Source organism: Sorex fumeus, unplaced genomic scaffold, assembly GCF_029834395.1.
Source record: "Sorex fumeus unplaced genomic scaffold, SorFum_2.1 ptg000128l, whole genome shotgun sequence".
NCBI lineage: Eukaryota > Metazoa > Chordata > Mammalia > Eulipotyphla > Soricidae > Sorex > Sorex fumeus.
In genome coordinates, this window is record NW_026606185.1 from 39987787 (window position 1) to 40007596 (window position 19810).

General features: G+C 54.6%; 1 protein-coding gene across 50 annotated transcripts in view; it reads right to left on the reverse strand.

The window, feature by feature from the left end:
* Positions 1 to 19810, reverse strand: part of CELF4 (CUGBP Elav-like family member 4) — a 278309-nt gene that overhangs the window by 208229 nt on the left and 50270 nt on the right. The gene's annotated exons all lie outside the window — the stretch shown is intronic.

The following is a 19810-nucleotide window of genomic DNA, read 5'->3' on the forward strand; positions in this document are numbered from 1 at the left end:
TGCTGAGGGTAGGGGGTGTCAGGGGTATAAGTGACTGAGCCCTGTGTTGGTTTCCAATGAGGTCTGTCTGCAGCTTCATCATGCCATAACGCAACATGACTGCGACAACACATTTGATCAATAACAATCTATAAAGTGAAAACTAGAGGCTGGAGCTATAGTACAGTGGGTAGGACATTTGCCTTGCATGTGGTTGACCCAAGTTTGATTCCCGGCATCCCATATGGTCCCCCAAGCAGTGCCAGGAGTAATTCCTGAGTGCAGAACCAGGAGTAACCCCTGAGCATCGCCAAGTATGACCCAAAAAGAAGAAAAAAGTGAAAACCAAAGCAAGAGCTGGAGCCAACCCGGGTTCCATCCTGACACCATGTATGGTCTCCTGAGGACTGCCAGGAGTGATGTCGGAGCTCAGAGCCAGAAGTCAGGAGTAAACCCTGAGTCTCACCTGGTGCGCTGAAAAACCAAACCAAATGAACAAAAGACCCCAAATGGCCCCCAGGACGTGTGCCAGGCCCACAGCCCATTTTGAGGAGAGAGCTTCCTGGCGAATTTTCCTCGCACGCCATGGTCCCTGGTGGGTCCTGCTCGTCCCCTCAGCAGGTGGCGCATGGCCAGTCTATGCGGCTGGAGGCTGCGGTGGGGGGCAGGGGAGCACAGCCTCGTGGTGGGCTGAGCCCAGCTGCCTCCAGCCACGTGCCCAGCAGGGTTGCAGCTTTCCACGGCCCTCTCTGCTGAACTGGCCAGTCGAGCCCACAAGGACCAGGACCTGGCAGAGCAGGAGGGTCTCTGGAAACCCTGACACGTGGGAGTGGGACAGAGCAATGGCATGCTTGGAGAAGCGTCACACTGGCATGCTGTTGTCAGCAGGGCACTGCCCACTGCCCCCCTCCACCCCCCCCCCCCCCCCGCCTCTCCTCTGCACGCAGTTCTGCACTGAACGCTGGACACTGGCCCCTGCCCATGCTTCCTGGCGCTGACACCCAGTGCTTCCCATGCACCAGGCTCTGTGCTCCTTGTAGGCACCAGTTTCCGGTCTGAATAAACACCACCGGAGGCACTAACTATCTCTTCTCAGATGAAGGCCAAACTCTGAGTGCTAATGTGGGCGGGGGGACGGAAACCAGGACTAACCAGGGTGCTGGAGAGATTGCAGGGAGCACCGGGGATGGGAGGAGGGGAAGGAAGGCGTGTGGTGTGCCCAGGATGATGCCCCTAGGAGGGAAGACCGAGTGGGCAGAGCCAAGCCGGCAAGGAGGCGGGTGGCAGGCACCCTTACTTAGCAGGCAGGCGGCCCAGGAAGGGGCAAGGTAGGGTGGGAGTGGGTGCTGATTCCTGGGAAGTGAGGAGGGTGTCCTCTCCCTTGGGACGGGGCAGGGGAGAAGCAGAGCACAGCAGAATTAATTGCACAGAAGAGAAGGCAGGAATGTCCGAAGCCCCGTGGGTCGGGATAAAGGGCCCCTGTCACTGTGAAGTGAAGGAAGTGCAATTTTCTGCCCAGCCCGGAAGGGCGCTGAAGCCAGGGCTGTCATTGTCACAGAGTGGAGACCCTGAGGGTTCCCAGCTCCCATCCCTGGCGGCCCTTGGCTTCCTTCTAACCGAATCACAGGACCAGCCAGAGGAAGGAGGTTCTAGAATAGGAAGGTCGGGGCCTTAATAAAACATCACCTGCTCAAGGCCTGCATGGAGCTGGTCCGAGGAGGCCGGGGGAAGTCAGGGCATGGGAATGGGATGGGGAAGCGAGAGAAGGAGGGCACCTTTGCTAAGGGTCTCTCCCTGTCATTCCCCAGCGTTCCACCCTCTGTGCTGGAAATCCCACATAGTGCCACTGTTGCATCTTTTTTTTCCTGCTTTTTGGATCATACCTGGAAATGCACAGGGGTTACTTTACTCCTGGATCTGCACTCAGGAACTACTCCTGGCGGTACTCAGGGGACCATATGGGATGCTGGGAATCGAACCCGGGTTGGCTGCGTGCAAGGCTAACTCCCTACCTGCTGTACTATCACTCCAGCCCCAATACTGCCGCATCATGAGGACATCATAGAGAACACTGGCCAATGGATGGTCTCTCCCCTTCCCATAAAGTGTCCTCAGTCAGTTGGGGCTGGGGCCTACATGAGGTTCTGGAGGTGGGAACTGGTTCCGAAAAGGTCCCACATTGGCTGGCCACTGTTCCTACAGCCCAAGGGCCAGGCCTGCACCTTCTCTGGGCCTTTAGCTCTCATGGAACCCCGGAGAGTGGGGAGTGCTCCCTCTCTCTCTCATGGGTGCTCTCACTTGGCATAGGCTGTCATGCCCCAGCTCCGCATCCTCCGAGCACCAGGCTCTGAGCAGCTGAGCTCCATATCCTGGCCCTGAACCTGTGACCTGCCTGCAGGACAGGACAGAGACCTGCGGGCTGGGGTCCGGTTTGTCTCCTCTCACCACCCCGTCCCCTTCCACCTCCACCAATGGTATATCTGAGGGGAAGAGTGCCGGGGGAGCTCATCTCCTGGTGCAGTCAAGATGGAGCCTGCTGAGACCTTGGGGTCCCCACTGGGCCTCAAGCATCTGAGCCCCATTGCATTGGGGATGCCTTCTTCAGCATCCACGCTTGCTGCCAGCTCCTCTGCAGAGACTGGATCTGAGCCTCCAGCATAGATTTTATTTTGTTTTCTGTTTTATTGATTTATCATTGGTTAACAGCCACGGAGACTGGGTTGGAAATGTTCATGGGAGCCTCTGTAGGCACAGGGAATTCCAGGGCTAGAAACTGAACCCCTTCTTTTTCAGGGTGAGAGGACATTCACTCAGAAGTGCTCGGAGGGGTCTCTCTGGGGCTCTGCACTCAGGAGTGACCCCCGGCTGTGCTGGGGGAACTGTATCTGGTGAGAGGCGAGAAGCCAGCCTGGGCGGGTCAGTCAGGGTTTCCTATTTTCTAAATTTCTTCCAACAGGACCAAGGGTCAAGAAGCTTGCATTGACAGGGCATAGGCAGGGTGTGGGGATGGGGCGCCCCCATGGAGGGGTCCCGGGATGGTCTCCATGGTCTGGGAAGCAGGCTAACCCCTGGTCTCCAGCACCATCGGATCTGGCCTCTCCCTTGTCTCCTGATGGGGACTGAGCAGCCTCAGCACAGTCTCTGCGTGTGGGGATGATGCAGGTAGGACCTGAGTTTCTGGGGGGCCCATCCTTTGCTGGGGTTGGTCCCGGGGGAACACAGGGAGTCCTTGTTGTGTTGCACAGAATCCCCCTGACTGGAGTCACTAAATCAAAATGGGGGCGATTTTTTTTTCTTTTAGGAAGAGGCCTCTGGCGCTTGTAGAGGGAAGCCAGGGGATGCCCCCCATTGACTCTGTAGCTCTCTGGACCCAGCATCCAGTTTGATACGGCCTTGGTGATTCCCCAAAACAGCTCTCACCCTTACAATGTACCCGAAGGCTCAGGGAGGTGCATCCATCTGGAGTGAGCGCAGCTGAAAGGCAGCAACTGTATCTGTCCCCGTGTCTCAATTCCCACCTCACACAGGTGCCTGTCACCTCTGCTTCTGTCCCTCTCTTCAACTTATACCCCATCTCACAAGTCCTCCTCAGTCCCCAAGACCATGCGCCCCACTAGCCCTCCAGGTACCAGTGGTCACACACACACACACACACACACACACACACACACACACTCGCACCACCACTAGCCTGCTGCTCTCACCTCTCGGACCACGGTTCTGGGGACCCTCTCTCCTCTTGCCTCCCCTACCATGTGTGTCTGATGAGGGGCTGAGGAGGAGGAGAGGGGCGCCTGGGCTCACAGGCCCTGGCACGGGAGGTGAATTAATCGCATCTCTCTCCTCGGGCTCCTTTCTACTAGGCTCTAATTCACTTAAAGCACACACACAAAATAGAAGCACACCAACCAAGAAATTCCAACCTCAGCATCCAAGACAGGCTATTTTGAAAAGACCAATAGCCAGGAGTCCCATATTGCAGGATCAATGTTTGGAAAATGTGATTTTCTTTTTAAAAGCAGAAAAACAATCTCATACAGTCCCGGCCGGCCACGGTCCAGCTCTTGGGGAGGGTGTCTTGCCTTGTGCTCTTGGCCGCTGGAGCCACTCTGCGGGCCGGGAGTGGGGCTTCACCCAGCATCAATAAGAGAGTTCAATCACAGGCATTTAGCAATATCTAACCTGAGGGCTGTGGCAGAAAGGAGTCTGCAGATGTGCCAAGGGTGCTGGTCTCAGCAACTTAATCCCTCCACCTGAGAGCCTTAGCAGAGGTCTCATTCACATTCGAAAAAAAAAATCACTATAGCAGAGAGATAAGTAGAGTGGCCCAGGTATTTTGCATGTGGCTGACCCAGCACCACATGTGGTGCTTCCCAGGTGTGCTTCCCACCAGGAGTGATTCCTGAGTGCAGAACTAGGGGTAAGCCCTGAGCACTACCGAATGTGGCCCCCAAATCATTGTAATGTAGTTACAATTACTTTTTATGGTTTTGATGTACTAAGTTACTGTACCTTCACCACTACCAACATGCCTACGAGCCATGTGGCATAATAAGGACGCTTGGAGTCTGCTCCTTTCTCCCCTTCGGAACTCCTACTCCCCTCCCCACCACTTGGCAATCTCAGTTCTGTAATTTAGAGCCGAGGGTTTGGCATCATTCAGTTCTATTCCCATGTTTGTTTGTTTTTCCATGCACATCACTGGTGAGTGAGATCATCCAGTATTTGACCTTCTGCCTCCGACTTACTTTTTTTTCTTTTTCTTTTTTGCTTTTTTTGATCACACCCGGCGATACACAGGGGCTACTCCCGCATCTGCACTCAGGAACTACTCCTGATGGGGCTCAGGGGACCATATGGGATGCCAGGAATCGAACCCGGGTTGGCTGCGTGCAAAGCAAATGCACTACCCGCTGTGCTATCGTTCCAGCCCCTGCCTCCGGACTTATTTTGCTTCACATGATGCCCTCCAGTTCCACCCAAGTTGGATCAAGATTTCATCTTTCCTTATACCTGCATACTATCCCCTTGTTATGTATTTCAGTTTTTTTTAAATCTGTTGTTGGCTCTGTGGGCTGTTCCCATCTCCTGTCAACTTTACTTACTGCTGCAATGAACAGGGGAGTGCATATATCTTTCCAAGTCAATGCATTTGTGTTTGGGGGGTAGAAGAGAAATGGAGTCTCTGCGTCGGATGAACACTCTGCTCTTGCTTGGCCACTGTCCGTACTGTTTTCCACAGAGACTGAGTCAGGTGACATTTCCACCAGTGGTAAATCATTTGCTTTTAAAAAATTTTACTTTTGTTTGTATTCTTTGGGACACACCCAGTGGTGCTTGGAGCTTACAGATCTGTGGGTTCTGCACTCACAGATCACTCCTGGAGGAATGTAGGGGCCCTTCTGTGGTTCTAGGAATCAGCTGCATGCAGGCAAGAGCCACACCCACTGTGCTATATCTCAGCCCGAGCTCGTTCCCATTTTAAGAGGATGAGGGCCTGGGTTTTGCTTTAGAGTTTACTGATCCCAGGCCTGGGAAGGGTGTGAGTCGCTGAGAGACAGCTTTCATCTGTGGATGTCTACAGGGAATGTCCAAAGTAGGGGAGAGCCAGTTGACAAGTAGCGAGGAGACCCTCATGAAAACCACCTGGCATTCAGTTTGATTTATTCTTTTCCCAGAAACCCACCCACATGCTCACGGTGCCCACCAGGAAAGACGATGGAACTCACTAACTCCTTCAGTGACTGGTTCCCAGGACTCAAAGAACCATGGGATTGGGTCTGGGAATACTGTTATCTACACCAGGAATGGAGGATTTCCCATTCACAGGAACCCACAATACACCAGAAGATGATGGGCACCCTCTGCTAAACATGTGATAAACATGTTTGGGAAGACTGGTGATGCAGCATTGAAGGGGGGGGTCACTAAAAAAAAGAGCAAACCCCGAGTTTAGGCTGTTCTTTCTATGTGCTTTTCTCATTGGAGATCTAAACTCTGAACTCATACAACAAGTATCCCCTTGATGTGAGGAACTGGAGGGATTCAGAGAGGAAACGCTTTCCTAAAGCGGGCAGAGCAGAACAGGTTGTTTGCTGAGCTCCCTCACCTGAGCCCTGGGCCCTATGAGGAGGAAACTCACCTCTGCTGGGCATGGGAAACTCAAGGATGCCTTGAGGGAAGGACGTGATGGGGAAGGGCCCTGAATGGATGGCAAAGGGGTGTGGGCAGCCGGGGGGTCCAGCAGAGGTTTAGACGCAGAGTCTAGGCGGGCACCAGCCCCTCAGGACAGTTTTCTCAATTCTCTGACTTTCTCACAGTCTGTTCTTCTTTCCTCTTCCATCTCCCTTTATTACCCATCTTCTTTTCTAAAAACATTTTTGTGGTGTTGGGAACCCAAACCAGGGCCTCACTCAAGGACATGCACTCTAGCACTGAGCACAGCTCTGAGCCCACCACTCCCCTCTTTCCTTTCTATTCTCTCCTTCTTTCCTTCCTTCCTTCCTTCCTTCCTTCCTTCCTTCCTTCCTTCCTCCCTCCCTCCCTCCCTCCCCTCATTTCCTCCTTTTTCCTTCTTTCTTTCCTTCCTTCCTCCCTCCCTCCCTCCCTGCCTCCCTCCCTCCCTTCCTCCCCCTCCCTCTCTCTCCTCCTTTCCTCCTTCTCCATCCTTCCCTCCTTTTTCCTTCTTTCCTTCCATCCTCCCTCCCCTTCCCTCCCCTCCCCTTTCCCTCCCTCCCTCCCTTCCTTCCTTCCTTCCTTCCTTCCTTCCTTCCTTCCTTCCTTCCCAGGTGATGATCAGAGCTCCCTGTTCTGACTTGTCCACCTACTTAATTTTTATCCATACAACTCCATGATACACTATTCTGTCCAGCTCTAAACATAGGCAACATTTGACCTTCTGTTTTTTTCTCTAGATAGCTGGTTTCTCTGGGGGAAGCCCCTGAACCTTTGAGGTCTGACTTCTCTTTGATTTTTTTGTTTGTTTTTGAAGGGGTGTTTGTTTTTGAGGGGGTGTTGGGGTCACACCTGTGGTGCTCAGAACTCACTCCTGGCTGTGTGCTCAAGGATCACTCCTCTGTGATGCCAAGACGGAACCTGGATGAGCCCTGCTCACGGTCGGCTCTTTCTGGTCCCTGACCGTGTTTATCAGCAGGCTGCTGGCCCCGAGGACAGGACCGCTGTGCGGGGACGTGGCTCTCAGAAAGCTCCCGCACTAGCTGGCCTCTTCTCCTGGGCCTCAGGCTCCTTCCTTCCCTGGAAAAAGAGGGTAATGGCTCTGATCTGCAGGGGTCACGGGCATCCGGGAGACTCAGACCTAGGACAGAGCAGGGGCTTGACTCTTGTTGTCACTGTCAGTGCAGCAGTGGGGACAAGAGGCTCAAGATTCCTGGCATTGGGAAGAGTTGCTTTGACCCTGGCACTGTCTGGAGGAGCCGTCTCCCGAGATAATGGGCAGCCCTGGGCCAGGGCAAAGGAGCCCCTGTGATCTGCCAGCCCAGCCCAGATCTGCATGCAGAGTGGGGGACGCTGCTAATATGCTAATGCCAGGTAGGGACTTGAGTGACAGAGCTGGCTTCCTGCTTCCCCAAAGGGGCACCGTGGTGTCAATTGTCTCTTTAGAGAGAGGAATTGTCAAACCTGGCAGTGTAAGCTGGGAAGTTTGGGGAGGGGAGGGGTGGGGTGTCACTCAGGAGCCCCGGAGGACCCTGTGGCAGGGAGAGGAAGCCGGGCCAGCAGTGGAGTGAGGAATGCAGGGGAGAGGCAGAGGTGGGATGTTCCAGCCTGGAGGGGAGGGGTAGAGTGGAGCACTTGGTGTCTCCAGGGGAGGACTCAGCTCTGGGGCAGGCTGGTGTGGTGACGGGAAGTGCAGGGTAGGCACAGACACTGGTTTGGAACTGTAACGCCAGTCGGAGGCCTTGAGGCAGCCTCTGGATGGGTAAAACCACAGGCTCCAGCAAGTCTCCGACCTCAGTCTCTTCTTCTGTGAAATGGGTTTGCGATTCCTGCCCACAAGTGTGTGCGGGTCTTTGGACATGCTTCTCTGTGAGTGAGTGAGTGAGTGAGTGAGTGAGTGAGTGAGTGAGTGAGGTAAGGGATCTAGGAGAGCAGGAAAGGGACAAGCCCAGGGAAAGGGAATCGTCCCCAGGCCACATAGCTGGGGGTGGGGAGAGGACTTGAACTCCGTGACTTGCTGGCTTGGGTAGGAGAGTCTGGAGCACCCAGAGGAGAAGGAGGAGGTAGCAAGTCGACACTGGGGGGTGGAGGTGGGGGTCAGTGTAAGAGACCCCAGGACCCGCACAGGAAGGAGGTAGAGGCAGCAGGCAGAGGTCTGGAGAAGTCAGGGCCTGGGGTGGGGGGGTGGGCCAGGAATCTTCTGGAAGCAGAGAGCAGAGGGGTCCTCTGCAGAGGCTGTGCGAGTGTGCTCTGACTTCCATGCCTTCAATAGTGCGGCCCGGGAGTGTGGAGCCCAGGCATCCCAACCCTTTCCTCTCACTCCCTCCTGTTTCTTCTTCCTGGGTCCTCTGATCCTGCGCCCAGGGGCCGGGGCAGGTGGGCGACGAGGGAGGGTCTGGGGGGAGGCACAGACTCAGCCTCTGCTAGCCAGCGTCGGGGCACAGCCGCCTCGACAGTCCCCCTGCGCGCGCGCCCCGACCCGCCTGCTTTCCACGGCGGCGGGTCTATATATAGCGCTCGCGAGGCACACTCTGGAATTGGATTTGATGTAGCCCTCTGGACTCCAGCTAACTTTTGGGGAGTAGTTTTCTTGGGAGCCTGCCAGTCCAATTCCTCCCTCATGAACACTAATTACTGCACAGACCTTCGCCGTGAAATCGGTGCCGGAGCCATTTCCATCCAGGCCGCTCTCCAAGATGAAATTTTTCTACTGGGAACCGACAGCCCGCAAATAAACCTACCATCTACTTAGCAACGGAGAGCGGAGAGCGAGAGCTGGAGGAGGTGGGGAGGTGGGGGGGGGGTGCGGGCGGTGGGGGGGGGGCCTGGGAGAGGGAGAGACGGGCAAGCGGGCGAGGGGGCTGGGCCCTGCTGCTTCTCCTGTTTCCGTTCTGGAGTTTGCAGAAAGGGTGGTGTCCGGGATCTCTGGGAAGGCAGGACGGGATGGGGTGCCCTGGGCAAGGGGTCAGCTGGGAAGACCTGCTCTTAACTGCTTCCGCTTGCCCCACGGAAGACACTGCTGGACAGATCTGGGCAGTTTTGGTCCTGAGTCCTCCCTTTCTTGGTCGCTGCTGTCCTCCTCCCCGGCCCCCCAGGCCTGCCTAGAGCAGACAGAGTAGATCTGGCCTCACTGGCGGTTGGCCTGGTGAGTGCTCCCTCAGCAGCCAACACCCTCGCGTCTCACCCCTGTGCCACCATACATCTCCCTGGATCCTTCTAGAAGGCATCAGCCCCCTCTCTGGGGGACCCTGGAGAGAAGGGGAGCTCACAGCACGGGGGTGCTTATGGAGGGAGGGTCCCTACCCGCTGCCTGGTACCTGGGCTCCTTCAGCAAGCTTAGGGCTCGGAGGAGGTTTGTGGGTGCTCCCGAGGCAGGAGGATGCACGGCTGGGGTGGACCTTTAGCCCCCTCGGTCAGACCTGTAGTTCCAGCTAGCAATTATTGCTGTGCTTCGTGCCTCCAGGGGACTCTGGGCGGTGCCCGCTGCTCGGCCTCCGAGGTCAGGTCTGTCCTAGAAGTGCTCGCGTCCAAGCGCAGGCTCTGTCCCCCGGGAGGCTGCTGGAGACGTAGGCCAGCCAGCAAGCTCTCATGACCACTGGCCAGGAGCCAGGCTCCTCGACTCACGCCAGTGGGGCCAGCGTGGCCTCAGAGCCCTCGGGGACCGTGGCACGCTCTGCCCAACAGACCCAGCGGGCAGAAGAGGGCTTCCTCCCCTGCGGAGCCCCCTCACCACGTGCCCAGAGACCCTCCACTCGGGATGTCAGCCCACATGTCCCCTCCCGCAGAGACCTCGGCATCTGCCTTGGGAAACCCTAGGATGGGCCACTCCCCTCCTCCAAGTGGCTGAATGAGAACTAGGGAGCTCTCAGCCACTCAGGCTTGGTGGGTCATCTTAGTTTTGAGTCTCTGTTTCTCCATCTGTCAAATGGGCACAATAGTGCCCACCTTAATTTCTTCGCCCAGCTGTGTGGGATGGGTCAGGGGGAGCCGAGGGCAACCTGCATGTCCATGGTCTCAGAGGCCCCTGACCCATGGACCCCACTTTCTGCCAGCCCCTGACTTTCCTGACCTGCACCCCCATCTTGGCCTGGGTGGAGGAATGAAGGAAGGGCTCCACTTTGCTTTCTCTCAGGAAGCAAACAGACTGGTGGACAGCACACAGGGGCTGGCACACAGGTTCTGGGCGAGAAGTGGGCAGGAGGCCCTGAAGGAGTTTTCTCTTGCAAGAGATCAAGAGAATGGGTTCATGTTCTAGGGACAAGCACCTTCTTTCTCTGAGTGACTGTGGCAAGTGGAGCCAGATGAGAGTGCAGGCTCTATGCAGCCCCACTGCTTCAGGAGGTATTAGGAATGGGGACTGGAGCAAGCTAAATGGACCGAGCACAAGCTTTGCATGTTGAAAGCCCAGTCCCATCCCTAGCACCTCCTGCTCCCCAGAGCACCAGTGAGAGTGACCCCCAAGCACAGAACCAAAAGGAGCTCTTGAGCAATTCTGGGTGTGGTCACCAACCAGTGAAACAACAACAAAGAAGAATGGGGTCAGTAACTCTGCCCTGTCCTGTTGAGCTGGGTGACTGGGGCTGGTCTTTTCTCCCTTTCTCCCTCTCTGCTCCCTGTGACATGCAGGCCCATGGCACTCATCTCCTGGGGCTGCTGGGTGTTAAAGGAGAAGATCCCTGCGGGCTGCAAGGAAGAAGTGGCCCCTCCGCCTGTGCAGGCTGGTGACACAGTGGCCTCACCAGGGGTCTGAGCAGTGGGTTGGCTCATAGATTGCTGCACCCTGGAGCCACCACTCAGGGCAGAAGTTGGGAGGCAGGATTGAAGGTGTGGTCCCTTTGGGTTACAGGGACTTGAGCATGCATGAATCTCGGGTCCATGGGGGAGGGGAGTCTTGAAAAGGCACCTACTAAGGATGACTTGGAGGAGTGTCGGCATTAATGTGCAGAGTTTTGACTGTCAGATGAATGGAGCCATTGCCCCCTACATTGATCAAGGGGCAACTGAAGGGTGTACCCCCAGCCCAAGGAAGAAGTTCTCCTATGCTGCTCTCATATGGTACACTGCTGTAGTGTGTGTGTGTGTGTGTGTGTGTGTGTGTATGGTATGTGGGTGTATGTGTGTATGTGGGTGTATGTGTATATGTGTGTATATGTGGGTGTATGTGTGGATGTATGTGTGTGTATATGTGCATGTATGTGGGTGTACATATGCATGTATGTGTGTGTGCTTATGCATGTATATGTATGTGCGTGTGTGTGTGTGTGTGCATGCACAAAAAAACGTGGGGAGAGCTGAGCGGTGAGGCTAGAACTTCAGGTCTGACTGGGGGGCTGAAGAGTAAGTTCTGCTCCTAGTAACTGGCAGGTGTAAGCAGCCAAGTGCCAGGTGGGTGTCTATGGGAGGGCTAAGGTCAGGGGCCCCTTCTCAGGAAGCAGGACTAGGGAGCATCCTTGGGGATACAGAGGGCCCTGGGGTCAGGTGGGGGAGCAGGAACGCTAGAAACTCAGGTGGCTTTATCAGAGGGAGCTGGTGCCTGCCTGGCTGCTGCCATTCCCAGCTGTGTGATCTCAAGCAAGTTCCTTAACCTCTCTGTGTCCCACTTTCCCAGTTGCACACTGGGACTCACATAGATGTGTTGGTGACAGGTGTGAAGCTCCTGGCACAGTACCAGACCCCACGAGCACCCTTGGGTGATGTCACTGAGCCCTGATGTCTTCCGTAAGTGGCCGTGGGTCTTGCCTCTTCCACGGGACAGGAAGGCAGTGTGACCTGATTTCCGTCTGCAGGAGCCCCTCCTGGGCGGCTCGAGCCGCAGCCCCCTGCTCACAGCCCCCGTCCTTTCAGCGTGCTTCCTCCCTTCTCTCAAGTGGGCAGCTGAGCAGAAAAACAAATCAAAGTTTCCTGCATGTCTTGGAGCCTACGATGCTCCCACGAAGCGATCCCTAGCTTCCCATTACCCACCCCAATAACTCTTGTATATGGAGTGTGAAATAATTAGCAGTGGCAAAAATAATTTAGGAAACAAGAAGAAACTAATTGTATAAGCTTGTTTGGGAAAACACAGTGGACCAAAAAGCTCACTGTGCAGGGAGTTGTGGACAGGCCGGCCGGCTCCCCCAGGAGGCCGGCTGGGACGGCTCAGGGCCTGAACCTCCCAGCCCTTCCTCCAGGGGCTGCGGCCAGGACCAACCAGGAACGAGCAGAACATGCAAGTCTTGCCTTGAACCATCTCCACAAGAAACCCGAGGTCACTGGAATGATGTCCTGAGGTCCCCGCGTGGGTCTGACACTCTCTGAACTCCACTGGACCCAGCAGGCGCAGACCTTCCTGCTTTCCTCTTCGTCTGCCTCTCCGCAGACGCTCCGGCCCTCAGCAGCCATTCACTGCTCGGGGCAGCATGTTGATGACAGAGGAATCCTCCTGGGGAATGAGGGTCCCCTCCCCTGCCCCCATCTCTGGTCTTTCATGGCCCTTCTTACACTGAAGTTTGTCTCCCTCTGAGCACTTGTGGGGCCTAAACTCTTTGGCACCCTGCTTTGTCCTCATTTTCTGGAGGTGGGGTGGTGGTGGATGGATAGATGGAAGGGGGAAGAATCCAGCAGAGTCCTGAGTGGACACTTAGGGGTGCATCAGGATTCCAGAGGTCACTGCTGCCAGGAAGGCAGCTCAGGACTGGGACTCTGCATTTCCGAGTCTGTGGGACACCAGGCTGCAGGCTGTGGACTCAAGCCCAGGAGGGAGGCCCCCCTTTTTTATTTTTATTTTTGGGTCACACCCAGCGATACACAGGGGTTACTCCTGGTTCATGCACTCAGGAATTACTCCTGGTGGTGCTCGGCCGACCATATGGGATGCTGGGTATCGAACCTGGGTTGGCAGCGTGCAAGGTAAAAAGTCCAACCCGCTGCACTATTGCTCGAGCCCCAGGAAGACCTCATTTGGACCCATTTGCCCATCTAATTGCCTGACAGGATCTCAGGGCAGGTGTCCAGGATGTAGGCTGTGTTCTTAGAACCATCACTTGGCAGCTGAGGTCTATTTGGAGTTGGGGGTCAGCTCCATCTCCCTCCTGCTGGGTTGTGAATGGCACCAGGTAGGTAACAGCGGGGCTACCTGCTCTTCAGGTTGACAAATGCCACAGGTGAGCTGCAGGGGACACGAGCCAGCTGCTCCTCTTCAAGCTGCACCTGTGTTGTTCAAGGTCAAGCTCTAGGGGTCTGATGAGCTGGGAGCACCCTCGCTGCCATTGGTACAGTTCTTCTGCTGGGGATGCAAGGGACAGTGGCATGGGTCCTTTCTCTGGGAGACTGCAGGTACAAACCCTGAGATCTGGGAAGGGGATGCTTGGGGAGAGAATAGTCTCTGGGGCTCCAGGCAGCTCTTCCATTCCTGTGGGCCCTCTGCCTGATCCCATTCTCCACTTCCTGAGACTTCACTTACACTGTGCTGGCCAGGATGTAGTCTCCACACCCCTAAGCTCCATCTCAAGCCTTCTGGGCTCACACCTGTCTCCTGCCCACTGGTGGATTTAGCCATCAAGACCAATTTCAGCTTGTCTTTCTCCAACTCACAAAAATTAAGATATTGGAAGAAAACGCTAATTTCTTGTCCTCCCCCTCTAATTAAAATATATTAGCCCCCGCAACAGCTTGTCAATTGAAGAACCCAGAGAACACCAATTTCACATAGGATTCAATGTTTTTGGTTCTATTTGAAAAAAAAAGTCCAGACTTGGTCTAGTACAGGCACTGGTCACAGGGGAGAGCCATGTGTGAATGTGGAATAGTCCAGAAAATGGTGTTACAGTTTGGGGCACTTCTCTCTTGACTTATTGGGCCCCAGTTATTCTGAGCTTCAGCTTTGCCATGTGTAAGATGGAGGTAAAATAGAATCAGATCGAAGAACTCCTGGAAATAAGCACAGTGGGCGCTCAAATACGTGTTGGGTTCATCTGAATCAAGATGGAGATCTTGAGACATGCAAGTGAGCTTGGAAATTCACAACCAAGATGAAGGCATCAGTCCTATGATTCCACAATTCTACTCAGCCATGGACCCCCTCCCCCCAAAGGACTGGACGTGGGCCTTCGCATGAACACTTGTGGAAATGTGATCACGGCCACACTACTCACAGTAGCCTCCAAGTGAAAACAATCCAAATTCCATCAACAGACAGATAACCAAACAAAATGTGCCACGTGACAGAACATTATTCAGCCGTAAAAAGGAAGGAAATTCAGATCCACGCTCCAAGGTAGATGGACCCCCGCCACCCCCACCTCCAAAGCAACATGCTCACGAAAGCAGTCACTGGCACCGAAGGACACACAGTGTGCGATTCCATTATATGCAATGTTCAGAACGTGGGAGGAGGTGGGAATGAGGCATGACTGTTTAATGCACATGGGGGTCCCTTTGGAAGCGATGAAAATGTCTGGGAACTTGATGGAGGGGATGGCTGTGCAACAGTGACCATGCTACATGTCACCGAATCGGACCCTTTAAGTGGATAATGCAGAATTAATTTAAAGGAGAAGATGGGGCCAGGGAGATGGGACAGGAGTCAGGCGCTTTCCAAGCTCACTGGCTTGCTCCCTGCCCAAACTGAGGCTCTGTGCTTTCTGGTTCTCCCCTCAGCCTGGGCCTCCCTCAGGACACCGTCCAACCTAGGCTGCCCTCACCCACCACACCTCCCTCTTCTCCTGCTCACCCCGGGGCACTCTGTCCACCTACCTGACACATCTCATACCCTCACTCTGCCTCTGACTGGGGGGTGGTGGTTTGAGGGTGTGAATCGCCCCAAAGCATGGACCCCCCAGGGTGTAGGAGTGTGCTCCCATCCACAGGAGCACTTAGCACTCATACATCAGCTCCCCTGGGGAGGGAGGGAGTGGAGGTCTGTGAGCGGAGAGGCTAGATGGCTCTTTATTTATTTATTTATTTATTTATTTATTTATTTTTATGGCTCTCTTTCTTTTTTTTTTTCTGACTTTTCTTCCTTTCTTTTTAACCTGGAGGGAATACAACTTCAGCATCTCCACCCACTTTATAAATACTTTGACAAATGGTTTCTCTTATGCCTTGCTTACCCCAAGCGGGGGCATCTGTCATTCTGGAAGGCAACTGTTTACAGCCCTCCGACCTTCCAGTGCCGAGTCAGCGTCGGGGAGAGGGATGGGGGTGTGGAACGGGCATGGAGTTGGGGGGGGGGTGTCACGGTACCCACTGTCTGTTCATCGGGCCCAGGATTGAAAAAAGAGAGAGTGAGGAAGAAAGAAGGAGAGGCAGAACAGCCCTCCACAACTCAGTGTAATCGCCGTCTCCTTGGCAACCCCGCGGCAGTCTGGGCCCCGCGCTCGCCATCCTTCCTGGGCGGGCGGTGAGCGGGGTCCTGCTCCCAGAGCTGTTTCCAAGTCTCTGGACTTCAGACTCCACATGGATCCCTCAGTCTCTCAGTTGAGCTCTGTGATTTCTAGGCTGTTGTGCAAGGCAAGTCTGGCCTGGCCTCCCCAGGGGAAGAGTATTTGGAGGATGGGGAGGGGGGCAGAGTATTTGGAGCCATGGCTGGGGAGGGGGGCGCCTGTGCTTTGTTAATAAGGAAGGACCACAGCTATACCACTATCATTACCTCCTCCTCCTCCTCCTCCTTCTCTTCCTCCTCCTCCTCCTCCTCTTCTTCCTCTTCCTCCTCCTCCTCTTCCTCCTCTCCTCTTCCTCCTCCTCATTCTTCTCTTACTCCTCCTCCTCCTCCTCCTCCTCCTCCTCCTCCTCCTCCTCCTCCTCCTCCTCCTCCTCCTCCTCCTCCTCCTCCTCTTCCTCCCTGCCCTGTCTTCTCAGGAAATACCCTCTGGTCTGGAGGCTCTGCAGAAGGAGGTGGTGGGCCCTGCATGGAGGAGGTGTTGGGTTAGGGAGGCATAAGAGGCTGGGAGCAGACACAGGGACCCTTGAAAAGGGGAATTTACCCCCCTCTAACCCACCAACCGTGGGGCACACAGGGAGTCCTCCCCGGGGCTCTCCATCCCCTGCACTTCACCCTGCAGGGACCAGCTCTGGTTCCCCAGATGCAAGATATCCCAGGAGTGGCCCTGCTGACCCTCAGAGCCTTGCAGCTGCATGGCTCAGGAGACAGTCGACTGTCCTAGAGAGAGCAGGCGGGGTAGCCTGAGAGTTGGGAGTGAGCCTGTGCGCTACTCAGGGCCCAGTGTGGGCTGGACAAGTGCCCATGATGGGCAGTGGAGTGCTCTATGGGCGTTTTCCTTCCAAAGAGCAAGCGAGTCAGTGTGACGGGCTTCATCCTTTATCTACTCCAGGGCCTGGAACCTGCACTCACCTCTCTCCACCTCTCTCACCAGCCCGCCTACTAGACTTGTGCTAAGGTGCTCCTCCTGCTATTCACAGACACATCAGCTCAGGGCACCCCCATGCCGGTGCTCAAAGTGGTCCCAGCCCCTGGAATACAACCCCCACCCTGAATTCCCTTCCTGCGCTTTCAGGCCAAGTTTAAATGTCCTTTCTTCCAGGAAGACTTCCCGAGAGTTCATGCAGTTCCCCCCCTGGGTCTTGTTACAGCAGTTATAGGCTTAACTGCCTTCACTGCATGTAATCTGACTGGCTCATGTGAAACTAACTTTGTCTCTCGCTCTCCCACTGTGTGTGGTGCATGTGTGGTGTCCGTGTGTGTGTGTCCGTGTGTGTGTGTGTGTGTATATGTGCGTGTGCGTGTATGTTTGCGTAAGGGGGGAAAGGGGGGGGAGAGAGAGAGAGAGAGAAGGAGAGAGAGAGAGAGAGAGAGAGAGAGAGAGAGAGAGAGAGAGAGGGAGGGAGGGAGAGAGTCTGCACCTTCTGACAGCTATAGAATGGGCACTTTGAGAATAAGGCTCCACTCAGCCAAGCAAACATACATATATGACTTGCTCAATCCAGGCCCCTGAAAAGATGGCGCCATCAAGCTGGTTTATAGCAGCCCCTGGTACTTGCGTGCATTTTCCATTTTCCTTGTTCTGAGCCCTCATGCTCTTAGACTTGCTTCCTCCTCCTCTGCTTCTAAACCTGAGGGGGTCCTAGCCTAAAAGCTCACGTGTGTCCTGTTTCCCGTCCCCCCTCCCCCCCCCCCCCCAACCACCACCACCAGAGAACAGGTCCTAAGCTAAGCTGCCTGGGGCAGGAGCAGTGCTTCTGGCCTGGCCTCTCTGCTTTTGGGCGAGTCCAGTCATTGCTTACAGTCAAGCCCCTCTCTGGTGGGTGAGAATTGAGCACCTACTTAGTGTGTGTAGACACAGTTCTGTGTGGATGTTAAAGAGGGGCAAAGGATATTTTTCCTCCTGCATGCTACTGACCTCAGGGAGCCCGCAGCCAGCCTGCAGACGGAGGCAGAACCGGGAGGAGACAAACGGCATGAGGAATTGGTGGGAGTGACCCGGCCTTGGCCATTCATCTAAAACCGGCCCATTGAGCTCCCAGTCCCCAGCCCAAGGAGCCCCGCAAACAGCCTAAGGAAAGCGAAGGGAATTAGAATTTTAAAAACCTTCCGGTGGTAATAAAATCTGGGGTATAAAATGGGTTAGGAAATTTATTTTTTCAATATATGATTCCCCCCCCTTCTCCTCTGAAAATCCACATATCTATTCTGCTTCAGGTTGGGGCGCCTTTAAACGGTTTTATTAAAAAAATCATTTACTGTTGGGCTTTTCAGTTCAACTTTAACTGGACCGGGTGGAAATTAAAAAAAGGCTATTTTAAAAATAAATTATATAAATTACAGCCCTAATTATAAAGGAACTTTTAAAAATGTATCCCGGCATTAAAAGAAAATCCTTTTTTTTAAAAAAAAATAACCCGCCCCATTTCCCTGTTCCATTGCAGGAGCATAATTTAGATACTTTTAACAAATCCTTGTCCTTTGGAAGAAGCAGGCTCTCCAGGCCCATTTGCCTGTGTCTCTTTCTGCGTGCTATTATTATTTGATAACTTTGGGCTTAAATCTGCATGAGAGCCAATTATCTCTCTTTGTCATCAAGCAGGCTTGCTGCTCGCCAGTGGTTTATATAGTACAGTAAAAGCCTTGCCGAGCCTGGAGGAGGTGGATTTGCAGTTCAGATTACACTCCATCTTGCCTCCCCCCAGTGATGTGCCTCATTCCTTTTGTATTTTCTTGCTTCTGCTTTTGCTTTTCATCATTCCCAGATGCAACAGGTTCCCTGCCCCGATCCGCCTGGGTCTCTCTGTGCGCACCCCCCTTAAGCCCCCCTACCCTCTCTTCAGCCTCGCTTGCTTCCTGGGGGAGCCCACCTGACCCTTTTCTACACCTCCGTTAGACCTTGGCTTCCTCTTCGCTTGAGGAGGGAGTATGGGCTCTGGGTCCCTCGCACATGGTGTTCACAGGCTGAGCAAGAGATGGACGAGGACACCTTCCTCCCACATACACACGCTCATACACATGTACACACATACAACATGCACAAGCACACATGTGCATGCAGACATGCCCACGCACACACATGCACGTGCACATGCATGTGTGCATGCACACCCACGCACACCCACCTACATGTACACACATGCATGCACACACACATGCTTGTGCACATGCATGCATGCATGCACGCACACACACGCACATGCACACATACAAGCGCCTGCTGAGGAGTGGCAGGAAAGGTGTGTTGGAACCTGGGTCTCAGCCTGGCGTGGAGGATGGGAGAAGTGGCAGAGCTGCTCTCGGGTCCTGGCAGGACACAACTAAGGCAATGAGCTTGTAGTGTCGCTTCTTCCTTCCTTCCTTCCTTCCTTCCTTCCTTCCTTCCTTCCTTCCTCCCTCCCTCCCTCCCTCCCTCCTTCCATGCCTCCCGCCCTCCTTCCTCTTCATCATTTCCTTCCTTCCTTCCTTCCTTCCTTCCTTCCTTCCTTCCTTCCTTCTTTCCTTCCTTCCTTCCCTCCTTTCTTCCTTCCTTCCTTCCTTGCTTCCTTCCTTCCCCAAGAAGAGAAGAGATGATGGCCAGAAAAAACAGAGGCACCTCAGCCTGACACTGCCGGGCAGGATGGGAAGGAGGGGAGGAAGGGGCAGATCCCACTGGGAGAGGGGGACATCCACAGGTCCCTTACTGCTGAGACTCCCCAACTTCCTGACTCCATGCTGGGTGGCCTGAGGGGCGGGTGGTCTTGGGGAGTGAGTGAGGGCAAGGAGGGAGGGCGGCGGGCAGGCTGGAGCTGGATTTGGGGGATGAAGTCTATTTGAACTTTTCAGTTACAGGTTGTAAAATGTGTTTCTGGTAAAAACAAAGGAATAAGCAATTTCCCGACTTTTGGTCTTCCACATCGGAGTCCTTCGGCATTTCCCACTCAGCTGACCAGGCCTCTGTGCTGTTCCAGCACTGACCATGTGGGGGGCTGTTCCCAGAGGGAAGACCTCCCTCCCCCATCTACCCGGATCCCTCTTCCCACACTTGGAGACAACATTCCTCTGGAATTCCTTCCTGATCCCAAAGTCCTCCCAAAGTCTCTGCTGACACCCACTCTAGTCTTGTTCTTGGCCAACTTGGGGCACGACAGAGTCCTAACCCTGGCCCCAAACTGCCCTTATCGCCATCCAGGACTTCCGCACCAATACAGCTACCACGAACCCCATGGGGACCAGGCACGGTAGTGAGCATTTTACGTA